We start from the raw sequence: 16,043 nt of genomic DNA, 5'->3' as shown, positions 1-16,043 counted from the left end.
AGGACAAGGAGCCCTGGCCCGGGGCACTTACGTCATTTTTCTAAAGTCACATAGCTAGTTATTTACAGAACCGTGACTTTCATCCAAGCCTTCTGATCCTGGTCTGCCATGCTTTGTACCTCACTATAGAGCAAAGAAAGAGTTAAAACCGCAAAAGGCCAAACTGGAGAAGATTTGAATGTTCGGCTAAGGCTTTAGAACTTTTCATGCAGTTAAGGACACCGTGAAGATTTTTGAGTGAAGTGATAAAGAGTTGTGGTTTACGAACAACCAACTGCTGTGGATTCTTCAGCAGTGTTTTCAAAAGAAGAGCATCAAAGATTAGAAGACTTGTTGGGCAGCTATAGCTGGGAGGCTATGACCCCATCAGAATTCTGAAGATTTTTTTTTTTAAGATACCGGCATACAGACGTGCTCTTAATTTCTTGTGTCCAAAAGCAAAAGAAGCAAAACCCCCCACTTCGCCTAACACCTCCCACATTTCATTGTTGCTCAGTACAGCGAAACTCTGAACTCTTTGTCTTTAATTCCTCTTCTCTCCTTGTCAAACACACTACAATCGGGCTTTGGGGCACACAACTCCACCAAACTGCTCTAGCTGTGGCCACCATTGCTAAATTCAAAAGACAATTCTCCATCTTCATTTTATCAGCTATAGTTAACCCAGCACATCAGTCTTTCCTGTATAAAAACACTTTTCACTGGTTTTCCTGCTTCCACGTGGGCCAAATCATAACTCTCATTACCACCCCCATTTTAACTTAATCTCCTCTTTGAAAGGCTTCTCTCCAAATAAGGTTACATTCGGAGGTACTGGGGGTAAGGACTTGAACATATGAATTTGAGGGAGGACACAATTCAGCCCGTAACACCCAGATACTCGTGAGACCTGTTCCCTCACTTCCTTCAAGGCTCTGTTACCTTCCGAGTGAAGACTCTCAGGACCACCCTTCCTAAACTCCTCCCCTGCTTTATTTCTCTCCTTAAATCTTAAAAACTCTACATACTTGTTTACTGTCTGTCTCTCTCCACTCCTATATAAATTCCATGAACATTTTACTCATTGATGTATTCAAAGAGCCTAAAAACAATACAAAGTGTTTAGTAAGTGTTTAATAAATATTTGTTGAATGAATGAATATCTGAGGACAGAAGGGAAAGGGATAAATGGAAGAGATTGTAGTTGCTGTAGATAGAAGGGGGCAATTAAGGAAGCAAGATCCCAGAGTATCTGGAGAAAACAGAGACTGCTATGCCTTCCATGTTGAAAGTGGAGATTAGAGAGTACCCCTAGAGAATAAATTACTTTGCAATGAAGAGAAAATAGATGAGAGAGCTCAAACTAGTTGATCACTATCTACTCAACAAAACAGGAGATAAGATCTCCTAAGTAAGAGGTTATAAGAGGGATGTGTCAGAAAATTAACCTGAGGTGAAAAATGATTGTTGACCACTTGTAATGGCTCATTTGAAATTAGCTAGTATTGATATATATATTTTAGTGGACCTAGTCCTCACGGTTTTGTAACTTTTTCAAAAAATGATCATGTCATGAGCAATAATCTGAGCTAATGAATTAGGGATCTGCTTGCCACCTGTAAATGATGTGGAAGTTTTGTTCATTCATGTATTCACTTACCATTCAGGGAGTACCATGTAGCCACCTGCATGTAATGGGAATAAAGATGTGAACAAAACAGGCATGGTCCTTGCCCTTCTGAAGCTTAATATCTATCTAGTTAGGGAGACAGACACTAATAATATATTATTAAAACCAAGACAAGTGCTATGATGAAAAGGGCACAGGCAGAAGAGCAGTGGTGGAAAATGTCAGGAGAGTCAAGCTTCATACTCAGAAAAAAAAAAACATGCAAAAATTTCCATTTTGGAAAAAGAAGAAGGTCCTGAGTCATGGTCATCTGAGTGGGAAAAAAATAACTGGGAGGGGAAAGAGAATCTGCGAGTTTTAGAACAGCGTGCAGAGCCACAGTGACTGCATGGGAGCTCTGGAAAGTGAGTCTGAGCACCTCAGGGAAGTGTATGAAAAGTTGGGACCAGGCGTGATGCTGATCCATGAGTCTGAGCCAGGAAAAGAAGCTGGTGTTTCCGTCCCTGAGCCAGGGCTGCCCAGAACAATTAAGATTCTAAAACAGCTTGGTCAAGAAGGTCAGGAAAACAGGTTAGAGCTTTAGTATCATAAGCTCAGTCCATAAACAGAGAATGTCTGTATCTGTTGAGATTGTATCTGGTTGTAATTAATAAAAAAAGAATGGCCACATAATGGCTGAAACAAGGAAGGGATTTATTTTTCTTAGTGACACGGCCGTTCCACAATTGGTTTATTTAGTCTTACGCTTCTGTTTTTCCACTCTTCATGTATGACTTCTGTTCCTCGTGCTTGTCATCTCATGATTTCAGGATGGCATGCCCAGCATCATTTCTTTACTATGGGTAGGAAAAGAGGAACAACAGAAGACATTTACCACCTGAATTTGCCCTCTTTTAAAGAACTTACCTGGAAGCCCCAAGTAGAGGACTTCCACTTACAATTCAAAGGTCAAGACTATGTCACATAGTCTGCTAGGATAGCATACTGCCACTCTGAACAAAACTGGGGTTCTGCTAGTGATGACGAGGAGGGAATTTGTAATCTGCTTCATCGAAGTATAGTACATGTACGATAAAGTCTTCCTAGTGAAAGCGCATGCTTGGAAAAGTTTCGACACATGCGTACACCACAGTCAAGATAACAGAGTATTTCATCACCCCCAAGGGCATCCTCACATCCCTCTGCAGTTAGTCCCTCCTTTCACTCCCCAGCCCCCAGGTAATCACTGATCTGTTTTCAGTCACAGTGGATTTTCTAGAATTTTTAATAAATGTCATCATACAGTTTAGACTCTTTTGTGTCTGGCTTCTCTCACTCCTTATACTTTTAAATTCATGCATGTTGTTGCATGTAGCCATACTTTGTTCATTTTTACTGCCAAGGAGTGTTCTATTGTATGTAGGCCACGTTTGTTTATCCATTCACCTAGTGGTGTACATCGGGATATTTCCAATTGTTGGCTATTACAAATAAAGCTACTGGGACTTCCCTGGTGGTCCAGTGGTTAAGGGTCTGCGCTCCCAATGCAGGGGGCCCGTGTTCAATCCCTGGTCAGGGAACTAGATCCCACATGGTGCAACTAAGAACCTGCATGCTGCCACTAGAAGATCCCGTGTGCCGCAACTAAGACCCGGCACAGCCAGATAAATAAATATTATTAAAAATAAATAAATAAAGCTGCTATGAACTTTCATGTACAACTCTTTTGTGGAAACATAGGTTTTTATAACCCTTGAGTAAATACCTAGAAGTAAACTTACTGGCTCATGTGATTGATGTATTTTTAACTATATGACAATTTGCCAAATAGTTTTCCAAAGTGGTCGTACCATTTTACACTCCACTAGCCATGTGTGAGAGTTCAAGTTGTTCCAAATCCTCACCAACACTTGATATTGTCGGTCTTTTAATAGCTGCTATTCTAGTGGATATGCAATGGCATCTCATTGTGGTTTTGGTTTGCATTTCCCTGATAACTAATGATTTTGAACATCTTTTAATGTACTTATTGGACACTTATACATCTTCTTTTGTGAAATATCTGTTCAAAGCATTTATAAACGAAAGAATTTATATAGGTAGGCACCCAGCAGAGTTTGCCATACAGTGAAATATGCTGTGTCCGTGGGCTATTGCCATAATAATAAGGAGCCATCCCAAAAATGAAGTGGCTTAAAAAAAATTATGCTTTCACACCCTGTGCCTGAGGATTGAATGATGTAGCCAAAACACTTTATTCTTATGGCAATGGCAGAAACACAAAAAAAGGTGAGTGGAAACTTACAGGCTAGAGTCAGAACCAGAGTACTGAAAAAGAAATAAAAGGAATCCAAATCGGAAAAGAAGAAGTTAAACTGTCACTGTTTGCAGATGACATGATACTATACATAGAAGATCCTAAAGATGCTACCAGAAAACTACTAGAGCTCATCAGTGAATCTGGTAAAGTTGCAGTTTACAAAATTAATACACAGAAATCTGTCACATTTCTATACACTAGCAATGAAAGATCAGAAGGAGAAATTCAAGAAACAATCCCATTTACCACCGCATCAAAAAGAATAAAAAACCCAGGAATAAACCTACCTAAGGAGACAAAAGACATATACTCCAAAAACTATAAGATGCTGATGAAAAAAATTGAAGAAGATACAAACATATGGAAAGATATACCATGTTCGTGGATTGGAAGAATCAATATCGTCAAAATGACTATAGTACCCAAGGCAATCTACAGGTTGAATGCAACCCCTATCAAATTACCAATGTCATTTTTCACAGAACTAGAACAAAAATATCTTAAAATTTGTATGGAGACACAAAAGACCCTGAATAGCCAAAACAATCTTGAGAAAGAAAAAAACAGAGCTGGAGGAAGCAGGATCCCTGACTTCAGACTATACTACAAAGCTATAGTCATCAAAACAGTATGGTACTGGCACAAAAATAGAAATATAGATCAATGGAACAGGATAGAAAGCCCAGAGATAAACCCACACACTTGTGGTCAATTAATCTATGACAAAGGAGGCAAGACTACACAATGGTGGAAAGACAGTCTCTTCAACAAATGGTGTTGGGCAAACTGGACCAACAAAAAAAAAGAAAAAAAGTGAAATTAGATCATTCTTTAATACCATACACAAAAATAAGCTCAAAATGGATTAAAGACCTAAATGTGAGACCAGACACTAAAAAACTCCTAGAGGAAGACATAGGCAGAACACTCTCTGACATAAATCTCAGCAATATCTTCTTCAATCTGTCTCCCAGAATAATGGAAATAAAAACAAAAATAAACAAATGGGGGGCTTCCCTGGTGGTGCAGTGTTTGAGAGTCTGCCTGCCAACACAGGGGACATGGGTTCGTGCCCCGATCTGGGACGATCCCACATGCCGCGGATCAGCTGGGCCTGTGAGCCATGGCCGCTGAGCCTGCGCGTCCGGAGCCTGTGCTCCGCAACAGGAGAGGCCACAACAGTGAGAGGCCCGCGTACAGCAAAAAAAAAAAAAAGAACCATAGGAAAAAATACACATTGCCTTCAAAGGAACAATAGTAAGATTGACAGATTACTTAGACGAAGACATGACAATGTTAAAGTGGTGTAAGAAATGAACTGACAACTTATAATACTGTACTCAGTGAAAACGTCTTTTTAAAAATGAAAGCAATACAAAAACTTTAAAAACAATAAGAGAACCTGGCTGTCAGCAAACTTAGAGTAAAATAAATACTGAAGAGAGTTTTTCAGATAGAGAGAAAATGATCCAAGATGGAAATCTGAAAATGAAGGGCACAAGAACTAATGATTATTGAAAAGGGTTAATTTGGGGATAAATATAAATGAAAATTATTGTTTTGTAGAATAATGCTAATGCCTTTTGGAGCTTTAAGTATTACATAGAATTTAAATGTACATAATATTAAAATACATGGGCTTCCCTGGTGGCACAGTGGTTAAGAATGTGCCTGCCAATGCAGGGGACATGGGTTTGAGCTCTGGTCCCGGAGGATCCCACATGCCACAAAGCAACCAAGCCCGTGTGCCACAACTACTGAGCCTGTGCTCTAGAGCCCGTGAGCCACAACTACTGAGCCTTCGTTCCACAACTACCGAAGCCTGTGCACCTAGAGCCCGTGCTCTGCAACAAGAGAAGCCATCGCAATGAGAGTCCCATGCACCACAACAAAGAGTAGCCCCCGCTTGCTGCTACTAGAGAAAGCCCCGTGCACAGCAACAAAGACACAACACAGCCAAAAATAAAAATAAGTAAAATAAATAAATTAAAAATAAATAAATAAAATAAAATACTTAACAATAGCACAAAATGTGGGAGTAGGCAAATGCAGTTGATGTAGTCAAAGATCTTTGTATTGTCTGGGAAAGTAAAGTACTAATTTATGTTATACTGTATTAGGTCAAGGATGCATGTTACAATCTTAGGGTTATCACTCAAAGAATAATAAAGGTTGTATAACTAACAGAGAGAGGAAATGGAATAATAAAACTATGTGATTTATCCAAAGTGGGAAGGAAAATAGGAAAAAGAGGACAAGAAACAGGTGGGACAGGTAGAGAAAAAAAAACTGTAAGTGGTAATTATAAATGCCAGTGTATCAGTATCTACATTAAACATGTATGGAATAAGTCCTCCTGCTATAACACAAAGCTTATCAGACTAGATAAACGGTAAGAGACACACCTTACCTGTAAGGTGTACACGCAAAACTTGTACACGCAAACAGTAGCAAAAAGAAAGCTGATGTAATCATAATTATATCTGGAAAAGCTCATTTTTAAAATGACTTAAAATTTTTAAAAAGTGGACTTTAGTACTTTTTAAGAGCAGTTCTAGGTTTACAGCAAAACTGAGCAGAAAGTACAGAGTTCCCAAATACTTCCTCTCCCCACATACCCACAGCCACCCCCTCTATCAAAATCCGCACCCTCCCAGAGTGGTACATTTGCTACAATCAACGAACCTGCATTGATTCATCATTATCACCCCAAGTCCAATGCATTTACCCCGTGAACCCAGCAAGGAGGTTGAAAGGTTTTGGTTATACTGAGTTTGAGGACCTGAGTTTGGATTCCTTGCTCAGTATGCTGAGCATCAGTGAAGTGTTTCTAGGGAACAGGGGATTTCGAATGGACATTGCTGATCAAGTACAGGATGAATACAGGAAGGATCGTTCTTTTGGCCAAGATAGAAATCGGTATTCTGACAAAACATGTATACACCGTAGGGCCCATTCTGCTGCAGACAGCTTTGATGACTACCTGCCCAGAAGAAGTGATGATAGCTTTGGACACAAATGTTGAGATCATTGTGATTCACACTGATACCATGATGGGTGTCAGGATGAGTAGTAGGGTGGTTCACACTGGGATATGGATTGATATGGGGGCTGAGATTGCTATGATGACTGAGGCAGTAGAGACTATGACAGAGGCTATGATTGGCAGGAAGACCATTTGGTCATGCACCATAGGGATGATAACTACAGAGAAAGAGGGGACCACTATGAAGACAGATATGACAGAAGAGATGACCGGTCCTGGAGCTCCCGAGATGAAAATAGGCATGATGATAGAGGTCCTGCCACCCACAGACCCAACGTGAATGTAAAGCCTCAGGGTACTCCCAAGGAAGATGATTCCTCTGCTAGCACCTTGCAGTCCAGAAGAGCAGCCTCTGTCTGTAGAGGGGCAAAGCCTAACTGACACAGTCGCTAGACGCGTTCCCCCAAACTAGAACTTCAACCTCGGGAGAGACGCAAAAGCTGCCCAAGTAAAGAAACTCAGGAAAGGGAAGGGTTGGGGAGAGGAAGTAAGTCATCACAGACGGACCTCAGCCGCATCTGGCAGAAACGCACGAAGAAAAGAGAAAGAAGTCTTTAGAAAAGGAAACATTCAATAAGGAGGAAGATTGTCGCTCTCCAACTTCCAAGCCTCCCATACCTGAGCAGCCTCCAAAGGAAATGCCAGCCCCTCCACCAAAGAAGAATGCTTGGGGGAGGCTGATCTCAGAGCTCAGACATAGAGCAACAACAGTAGTTCCGGCTCAGCCATCTGAGGAAGGACCCGCAGGAAAGGTGAAAAGAAAATAGATGGGTGAACGTCCCAAGAGGTCTGCGTGGCAACTCCAGCCCTAATCCAGTACAGGGAGGGAACAAAGACGACCAGAGGAGTAAGGTGGGAAGGATGGTAAAAAAGGATCAGGACGCCTGATCTGCACCTGAGCCAAAGAAACCTGAAGAAAATCCAGGCTTCAGGTTCAGTTCTGCAAGCAGTCATGCTACTCTCTCCTTTGATAGCGAACATGAAAATGAGGGCGATGATTACAACGAATAGACCTCTACATCCTCTGCATTCTCCTAGTCTCTCTCTGCCCTGGAACATTCGAGAGCAAATCAAACCTCTATTCTGGCAAGATAAAACAAAACTCACCATCTCCTGGTGGGGAGCGGGGGAGGATCAACCCGCTAGGATGACTGAACAGTTCTGTGATTGAGGGATTTTCCGGGACTTGGGATCTTCTGTTTTAAAACAGGTAAAGTTCTGGGCAAACTAGGGTATATTGGTCCCCTTTTATGGCAGCAAAAGACCAGGGATCCTGTGTGTCACAGATAAGCCCTAGGCTTCCTTGTAGTCTCTGTTTTGCTGTATTTCCCACCTTTCAACACGGCCCCAACTCCACTCACTGTCTGATAACCCAATTTACAGCTCTGCTGCCTGCCTGCGCCTCCTTTCTGTGACCACAGCAGCTGTTACTCTCTGTCCGGGTAGTCGGACCCAATCTCTCTCCTAGGCTATGGCCCCTAATTCTTTTAGGACTCTGCCCTAGGATTTTGTATTAAAAAGATATCTATCTATCTAGATATATTCATTCTATATATATAAATGTATTTCTATATAAATAAATATATATTTCTATACCTATCTATATCTGTTATCTCTCTGGAAGAAGAAAACAGGTCCCAAGGTTGCTTCTGGAAGAACAAACAGGTTGGCCAAGGCACCAGGGTGGGAGGATAGGAGGAAGACTCTTTGCTTCTTTTAGCAGCTTTATTGAGATGTAATTCACATAACATACAATTCACCTATTTAAAGTGTAGCATTCAATGGTTGAATATATTGACAGAGTTGTGCAACCAGGAAGGAGAATTTAAAATGTGTATCCTTTTGTATCTTTTGAAGTAGGTGCCCAGGAACAGTCCTCGGAGCTTTCTGAAAGACTGTCTCCCAGATTATAATCCTCAGGTTGGCTTGAGTAAAATTTTCCATTTCTTGGTTAAAAAATAAAAATAAAATAAAATAAGGCCTAAGGCACACTTCAGGCCAAAGGACTCCTCAGGATTTTCACTGGTTGGTAACTTTTGATGTCAGAGGATGGAGGGGGACTCCTCAAAAGACCACAGCCTGGGATCCAGATCTCTCCCCTCTCGTCTCCCCAGGGAACTTGCCTCTTTGCAGAGCACTGATTTCAGCACAGCATTCTATCAGCATTTTCAGGCACCTGTCACCAAGCATGGCATTCCAGGACAAGATGTGTGATCACAAGTTTAGTCTCATAACTCCCTTCAACTTTGCCCAAGTTAGAACATTTTTAAAAAGATGCTTATGTTTATCTTCAGTTTCCTTTCTTAATTCACTCTAATTTTCTACAGTGAACCTATGTTACCTCTATATTTTTTAAGTTAAAAATAAAACACCGTCCTCATGGTGCCTCCTACAGGAAGCCTTCCTTGACTACTCCCTCATTTCCCCATGGTAGGTTTGGTACCCTTAAAACCCTATTAGTTTCCATAATACCCATGCTCACTTCTAGCACAGCACTTACCATAAGGTATTTTAATCACCTAATTACTTGCCTGCCCCTTAGACTGTGATTTCCTTAGAGCAGGTACTGTGCCTTTCAAAACTGGATCCCTAGGGCCTCTAATGGGGCCTGGTGCACAGAAGGAGCTTTCCCATTTCTACCCCCCTTAATAGTCCTGCCTTTAACACCCACCCAACCCAGGCAACAACTAACCCCACACACATTTACAGAGAGCCCAAAGAAGACTTCTTCCCTGCTGTCAACTGGTTGAGTAAACTTTGTTGCCAGCGATGAGAGGATGGAGGGGAACTCCTCAAAAGATCAAGGCCCTGGTGTAGAAGTCTTCCCCCTCATATCCCCAGGGAACTTGCCTCCTACATATGGACGTGTTTTACTGAGCCCTGAGTACCCAACACTATGCAATAAATATGAGAAAACGAGGATTCCAGAAGGACTTGGTGGGCACGGCCACCTCAGGAATACTGGAAATCAAGGGAGGTCCTCAGGCATATTATTTGGACGAGAGCTATATTCCTCCGGAATGAAAGGTAAAGGAGAGGGGGGCAGGAAGTTAGGAACTAGACCTAGAACTTGAGACAAGATACAGACTGGAGGTGGAAAGGCAGTGAAAGCGTGAATCTCTGTTTTGGAAGACAAATTGATAGAGGAGGAACAGAGCATCATATAAACACTGAATTTACACAAATTATACTTGGCAGAAAGGAAGAGAAGGTGAGGGAAAGAAGCAAGAGTGGGAGGGGGTGGAGAAAGATGATACAAGAGAAATAACCCCGTAAATAATATAGGTTTTTATATTTTATTAATGTACAGGTGGTCCTAATGAAGATTCCACTCAGTGTTGTTCCAGAAAAGTTTGAGAAGGGAGAAGTGACATATACTTTACCTTTAGTGCACTAGGATACTGCTTTAACCGCTTTGGGGTTACCAAGGGAGCTTTATAAATATATATATATAGCTGCCTGGGTCCCACCCTCAGAGAATCTAATGTAATTAATGAGTCAGAGATGCAACATGGGCATCAGGCTGCTTAAAAGCTCCCAAGAGATTTTTTTCCAATTTTTTTTATTATGGTAAAATACACATAACGTAAAATTTACTCTCCTAACCATTTTTAAGGATGAAGCTCAATGTTATTAAACACATTCATAACGTTGTGTGGCCATCACCACCACTCACGTCCAGACTTCTTTTCATTTTGTAAAACCGAAACCCTATACTCATTAAACAATAACCTTGGCAACCGCCATTCTCCTTTCTGTCTCCAAGATTTTGACTATTCTAAGTACGTCATATAAGTGGACTCATACAATATTGTCTTTTTGGGTCTGGTTTATTTCACCTAGCATGGTATCCTCAAGGTTCAACCATGTTGTAGCATACGTCACAATTTCCTTCCTTTTTAAGCCAAGTAATATTCCATTGTATGTATATAACATATTTTGCTTATCCATTCATCCATTTATGGACACCTGGGTTGCTTCCACATTTTAACAATTGTAAATAATGCTGCTATGAAGATGGGTGCTTTCAGTGCTTTTGTGTATGGACCCAGAAGCGGGATTGCTAGATCATATGGTAATTTGGGGAAGGGAATGATCCTACAGGAAATCAGTGTTCCTCTATCAGCCAAGGAGGCGATGGAGGCTGGGCAGACAAAAACAACAAATGTCTAGTACTGAGGAGAGGAAGAACTCTAGGGTGGGGCCTTAGCATGGCCAACTGTGGAGCTAGAGTTCCAGGAAGACTTAGTGGGCCTTAGAGGATCAGTCTCTGGGGCTATGACTTGGGCCCTGGATTTTCTCTTCATTGGTGAAGTCTGAGAAACAAGAGCTGCACTAGAGAAATAGAGGCCTCATGACTGTCCTGCCTCTTCCTGTTCAATGGAGGTTTTAAAACTACCTGGACATTCCATGTACAGATGAATGGATTAAAAAAGATGCAGTATAGGGACTTCCCTGGTGGTGTAGTGGTTAAGAATCCGCCTGCCAATGCAGGGGACATGGATTCGAGCCCTAGTCTGGGAAGATCCCACATGACTTGGAGCAACTAAGCCCGTGCACCACAACTACTGAGCCTGTGCTCTAGAGCCCGTGAGCCACAACTACTCAGCCTGCGTGCCTAGAGCCCGTGCTCTGCAGCAAAGAGAAGCCACTGCAGTGAGAAGCCTGCGCACCGCAACGAAGAGTAGCCCCTGCTTGCTGCAACTAGAGAAAGCCTGTGCACAGCAACGAAGGCCGAATGCTGCCAAAAATTAAATAAATAAATTTATATAAAAAAAGATGTGGTGCACACACACACACACACACACACACACACACACAAAACGGAATACTACTCAGTCATAAAAAAGAATTAAATACTGCCATTTGCAGCAACATGGATGGACCTAAAAGTTACCATACTAAGTTAAGTAAATCAGAAAGAGAAAGACAAATAGCATATGATACCTCTTATATGTAGAATCTAAAATATGATACAAATGAACTTACTTACAAAGCAGAAACAGACTCACAGACATGAAAAACAAACTTATGGTTACCAAAGAGGAAGGGGGGGGATAATTAGGAGCTTGGGATTAGCAGATACAAACTACTGCTATATATAAAATAAACAACAGAGTACTACTGTGTAACAAAGGGAACTATGTTCAGTATCCTATAATACGCCATAATGGAAAAGAATCTGAAAAAGAATAAAAGAATATCTATATGTGTGTGTGTGTGTGTGTGTGTGTGTGTATAACTGAATTACTTTGCTGTACAGCAGAAACTGTAACCAAAATTTGGGTCTGGCTGCTCACTGCTCAAAAGCCAATAGAGAGGCAAGGTTGGTGGAAAGGAAGGTTTGCTTTATTTTAGATGCTGGCAACATGGGAAGCGGGTGGGGAGGGTGGACTCCTGTCCAAAGGCCAACTCCTCCCCCCACCCAACAATCAGGGGCAAGAGCTTTTATAGATGGAGGGAGGGGGCCACAGGCAGAAACAGCACAGTCGGCTCTGACAGTCATCTTGAAATTGGCCATGCGGTAGTCTGATCAGCATCCTCTTGATTGTTTTTTTGGGTTTTTTTGTTTGTTTTTTTTTGCAGTACGCGGGCCTCTCACTGCTGTGGCCTCTCCCGTTGCGGAGCACAGGCTCCAGATGCGCAGGCTCAGCGGCCATGGCTCACGGGCCCAGCCGCTCCGCAACATGTGGGATCTTCCCGGACCGGGGCATGAACCCGTGTGCCCTGCATCGGCAGGCGGACTCTCAACCACTGTGCCACCAGGGAAGCCCTCTCTTGATTGTTTTAAGTACGGTTATTCTTCAGTTCCAGGGTCGGGTTATTCCCATTTCCTTGAGGCCAGTTCTCAGAATTGCGGCAGCTTGTGTCATGGCTACAGTCTGGTCATCATGTAGTTAACTTCTTCCACCTGATGGGGGTTTTAGTATCTGTAAGACAGCTCAGAGGATATGGCTCAGAATATTATCTATAGCCCTTAAGAAGGAACTAAAGGGCCTTGACTTTGCTTACTGACTAACCTATTATTATTTTGTCCTGTTCGACTGCTTTTCTTTGCTTCTGCATTTTCTCACTTCTCTGACTAAACTTATTCCTTGGCTAAAGTTTTTCCATAGACAAAAGGCAGACGGAGGACATGGGGGGCAAAGACCACAGGGTCCTGCTCCATTTCAAAACTAACACAACATTGTAAATCAATTGTACTTCAATTAAAATAAATAAATAAATAAATAACTACCTGGACATTAAAAAGCAGATTTCAAAGCAAAAACAGAGAAGAAACAACACGAAAGATTCCTGTGCAGGAAGACATGCAGTGACTCATGGTAGCTCAAGGCAAGAGCTCTGCTACCTGCTCACGACAAAGAAGGTTCCATCCATTGGCCCAGTGGACGAGGGTTGTGTTTTCAGTCCCCCCAGTTCACCTGAGCCCACCGACTCACATAAATCCCCCTGTTTGAGAGGCTTATATGGCTTGTTGCACGGTGATGTTGAATTGTGAAAATGTAGAATAATAACACTCCTGATCACCAAACCAGAGCGTCTTAGATAAGCTCAAGAGACTAGATGTAGGTGAAAGCTAAGGAAGTTATTCAACGCCAAAGTGATTCATCCAGGAAGCAATGAAATTTTCTTCCTTAGATATCGGTAAATATACAATAAATTTGCAGCTAAAGATCAACTTCAAGATGTCTTTTCTGGGTGCCTCCAGTCCTAAGGCTTTTTATTCTCTCAAGAGCCAAAAAGTAAAAATAGAAACTAGAATGTGTCTTTCAATTATAATTTTGATGCCTCTTTAACATGTTGTGTAATTCTTGGCTTTCACATTCTAAAGCTTGGATGCTGAGATTTGAAGGATGGGTGGCTGTTATCTTTATTCATCAGGCTTTTTTAAATTTTTAAAAATTTATTTGGCTGGGCTTCCCTGGTGGTGCAGTGGTTAAGAATCCGCCTGCCTGTGCAGGGGACATGGGTTCGAGCCCCGGTCAGGGAAGATCTCACATGCCGCGGAGCAACGAACCCATGCGCCACAACTACTCAGCCTGTGTGACACAACTACTGAGCCCACGTGCCTAGAGCCCGTGCTCCACAAGAGAAGCTGCTGCGATGAGAAGCCCGCACACCACAACAAAGAGTAGCCCATGCTCGCCGCAACCAGAGAAAGCCCGTGCGCAGCAACGAAGACCCAACGCGGCCAAAAATAATAAATAAATAAATAAATTTATAATAAATAAATAAATGATAAATATTGGTGAAATGATGTGAAATGACCAATGATTAAATGAATGACTAGAAAGAGTGGTGTTTTCCTGCACTTGTTCTGGAATTGAGACCGTGGGGGCCTCCACCCTTCCCTTAGTGCTGAGTTCAGAGATCCCCTCCAGGAACAGGAGTCATAGCCAGTACTATCCTGCACCTTACAGCCTTCCCCTCACAACCACATTCTGAGAGAAATGATCAACCACGGCTGAGCGAAGTGGATGGTTGTCAGCCCGCTACGTTTGCTCTTCTGGTGAGCCTGTAGAAACTCAGGCTTCCTCTCTCGCAGCTGTGCTTTGAGGTAAGGAGATGTTTCCATATTCTTCCTTTCCCAGCAGCCTGCAGCATCCTGGAATCCTCCTTTCAATTTGAAAGCAGCTTCCTTGCAGCTCTTGAATTCCAGAAGCAGGGAATGTGTGCTTATAATAAACTCCTCCTATTGGCTTGGTGATTACGTTTTCAGTAGTGTGACAATCACCTGACCCTGGAGGCCAGCCCCTGTTTCACTCAGAGAGGCCAACAGTGACTCAGATATGGATCTGTTTTTCTGAAACCCCAAGGCAGATGGGGCTGTGGCCAGGCTGCCAGTGGGTGGGGCGCGGAAGATCTGTGCTTCCTTTACCAGTTTATTTTGGTAGAATTGGCAGAAGCTAAAAAGTGGAGATCAGAGAGAGGCTGTAAGGTGGAAGACTGTCCTCCACCTTATCCCTTTGACCACCTCTCCGATGACCATCTCCCTCTTTGCTAAATTGGGGGAAAACTGCCTTTTCATAAAAAAACCTTTTTTCTTTTTTTTTTTTTTTTTTTTTGGCTGAGAGGCATGTGGGATCTCAGTTCCCCGAAACCTTCACCCATGCCCCCTGCAGTGGAAGCACGGAGTCTTAACCACTGGGAAGGTTAAGGGAAGTCCCCCTTTCATAAGAAAAGGGGGGGACTAAGTTCTTGATCTTAGTTCTGAAAAGAAGGCAGGAAGGGTGGTTTCCACACAGAGCTCAGGCCTCCCACATTTCCTCAGAATTGTTTTCCTAAGTCAAAAGGCCAAGCACGTCATGAACTTGAATGTGTACCAGGTAGCCAGCCATGAGCAGTTCAGCGGGGAGCAGAGATAACCCCCAACTAAAGGTTCTTTCAGGGTGAGAGAGAGAATCTTCTCTCCGAAGGGAAACTTTTCAAGCACAGCAAACTTTTGCCATGGAAGGGCTTCTACAGGCGCCTACTCAAGTCGGGTCCAGCCTTGACTACGGTATGGTATCACTCTGCAGGCATTTGGGCGTATTTCTTAGCCTGTGGTAACACCAGAGACTTTGTTTTTTCCTTCTGCTTGTCTGTGATGGTTAAAGGAGGAAACTCTAATTGGTCCTCTGCAAAACCAAAGCATATAAATAACCAAAACCACGAAGACAGAAGCTTTCAGAAAAGCCCTTTGAATGTAAACCCCAGCTCTTATGACTGGTTCTTAGTTCATATTACGTTTCCCAGAGCGGTAAGGGCCTCACAGAACTGGTAGCCTTACTTATTTCTTTTTTAAATGCAAAAGGCCCTTTGTGCACACATACTAGGATAGGACTTTGTACATACGCCTTTCTTGTCATACAAACCAAATAAATCCTTCTTCCGTGAACAAAAGATGGGCATGGACTTGATGGGTTCCAGGAGTGGTGAATTTGGCTGCATCACTGAACAGAAATTGTGGGAGATGCAGCTATAGAGCAGACGACAGAGTGTGAAGGGCCTCTCATGTCAGACTGAGAGCTTTGTTCTGCAAGCAAAAAGAACAGAAAACTGGGGATTAATAGGAAAAGCGTCTTTTATAGAAGATTACTTTACAG

The 16,043-nt window shown here is 42.4% G+C and overlaps 1 pseudogene; it reads left to right on the top strand.

The window, feature by feature from the left end:
- Positions 1-1,997: 1,997 nt before the first annotated feature.
- On the top strand, positions 1,998-14,364 carry LOC149747688 (eukaryotic translation initiation factor 4B pseudogene; annotated as a pseudogene).
- The last annotated feature ends 1,679 nt before the right edge of the window (positions 14,365-16,043 follow it).

The sequence above is a fragment of the Delphinapterus leucas genome, chromosome 13 (assembly GCF_059928025.1).
Source record: "Delphinapterus leucas isolate spDelLeu-1000000601 "Yukka" chromosome 13, BTC_Dleu_Yukka2, whole genome shotgun sequence".
NCBI classification, from domain to species: Eukaryota; Metazoa; Chordata; class Mammalia; order Artiodactyla; family Monodontidae; genus Delphinapterus; species Delphinapterus leucas.
This window is presented reverse-complemented; position numbering and strand designations above follow the sequence as displayed.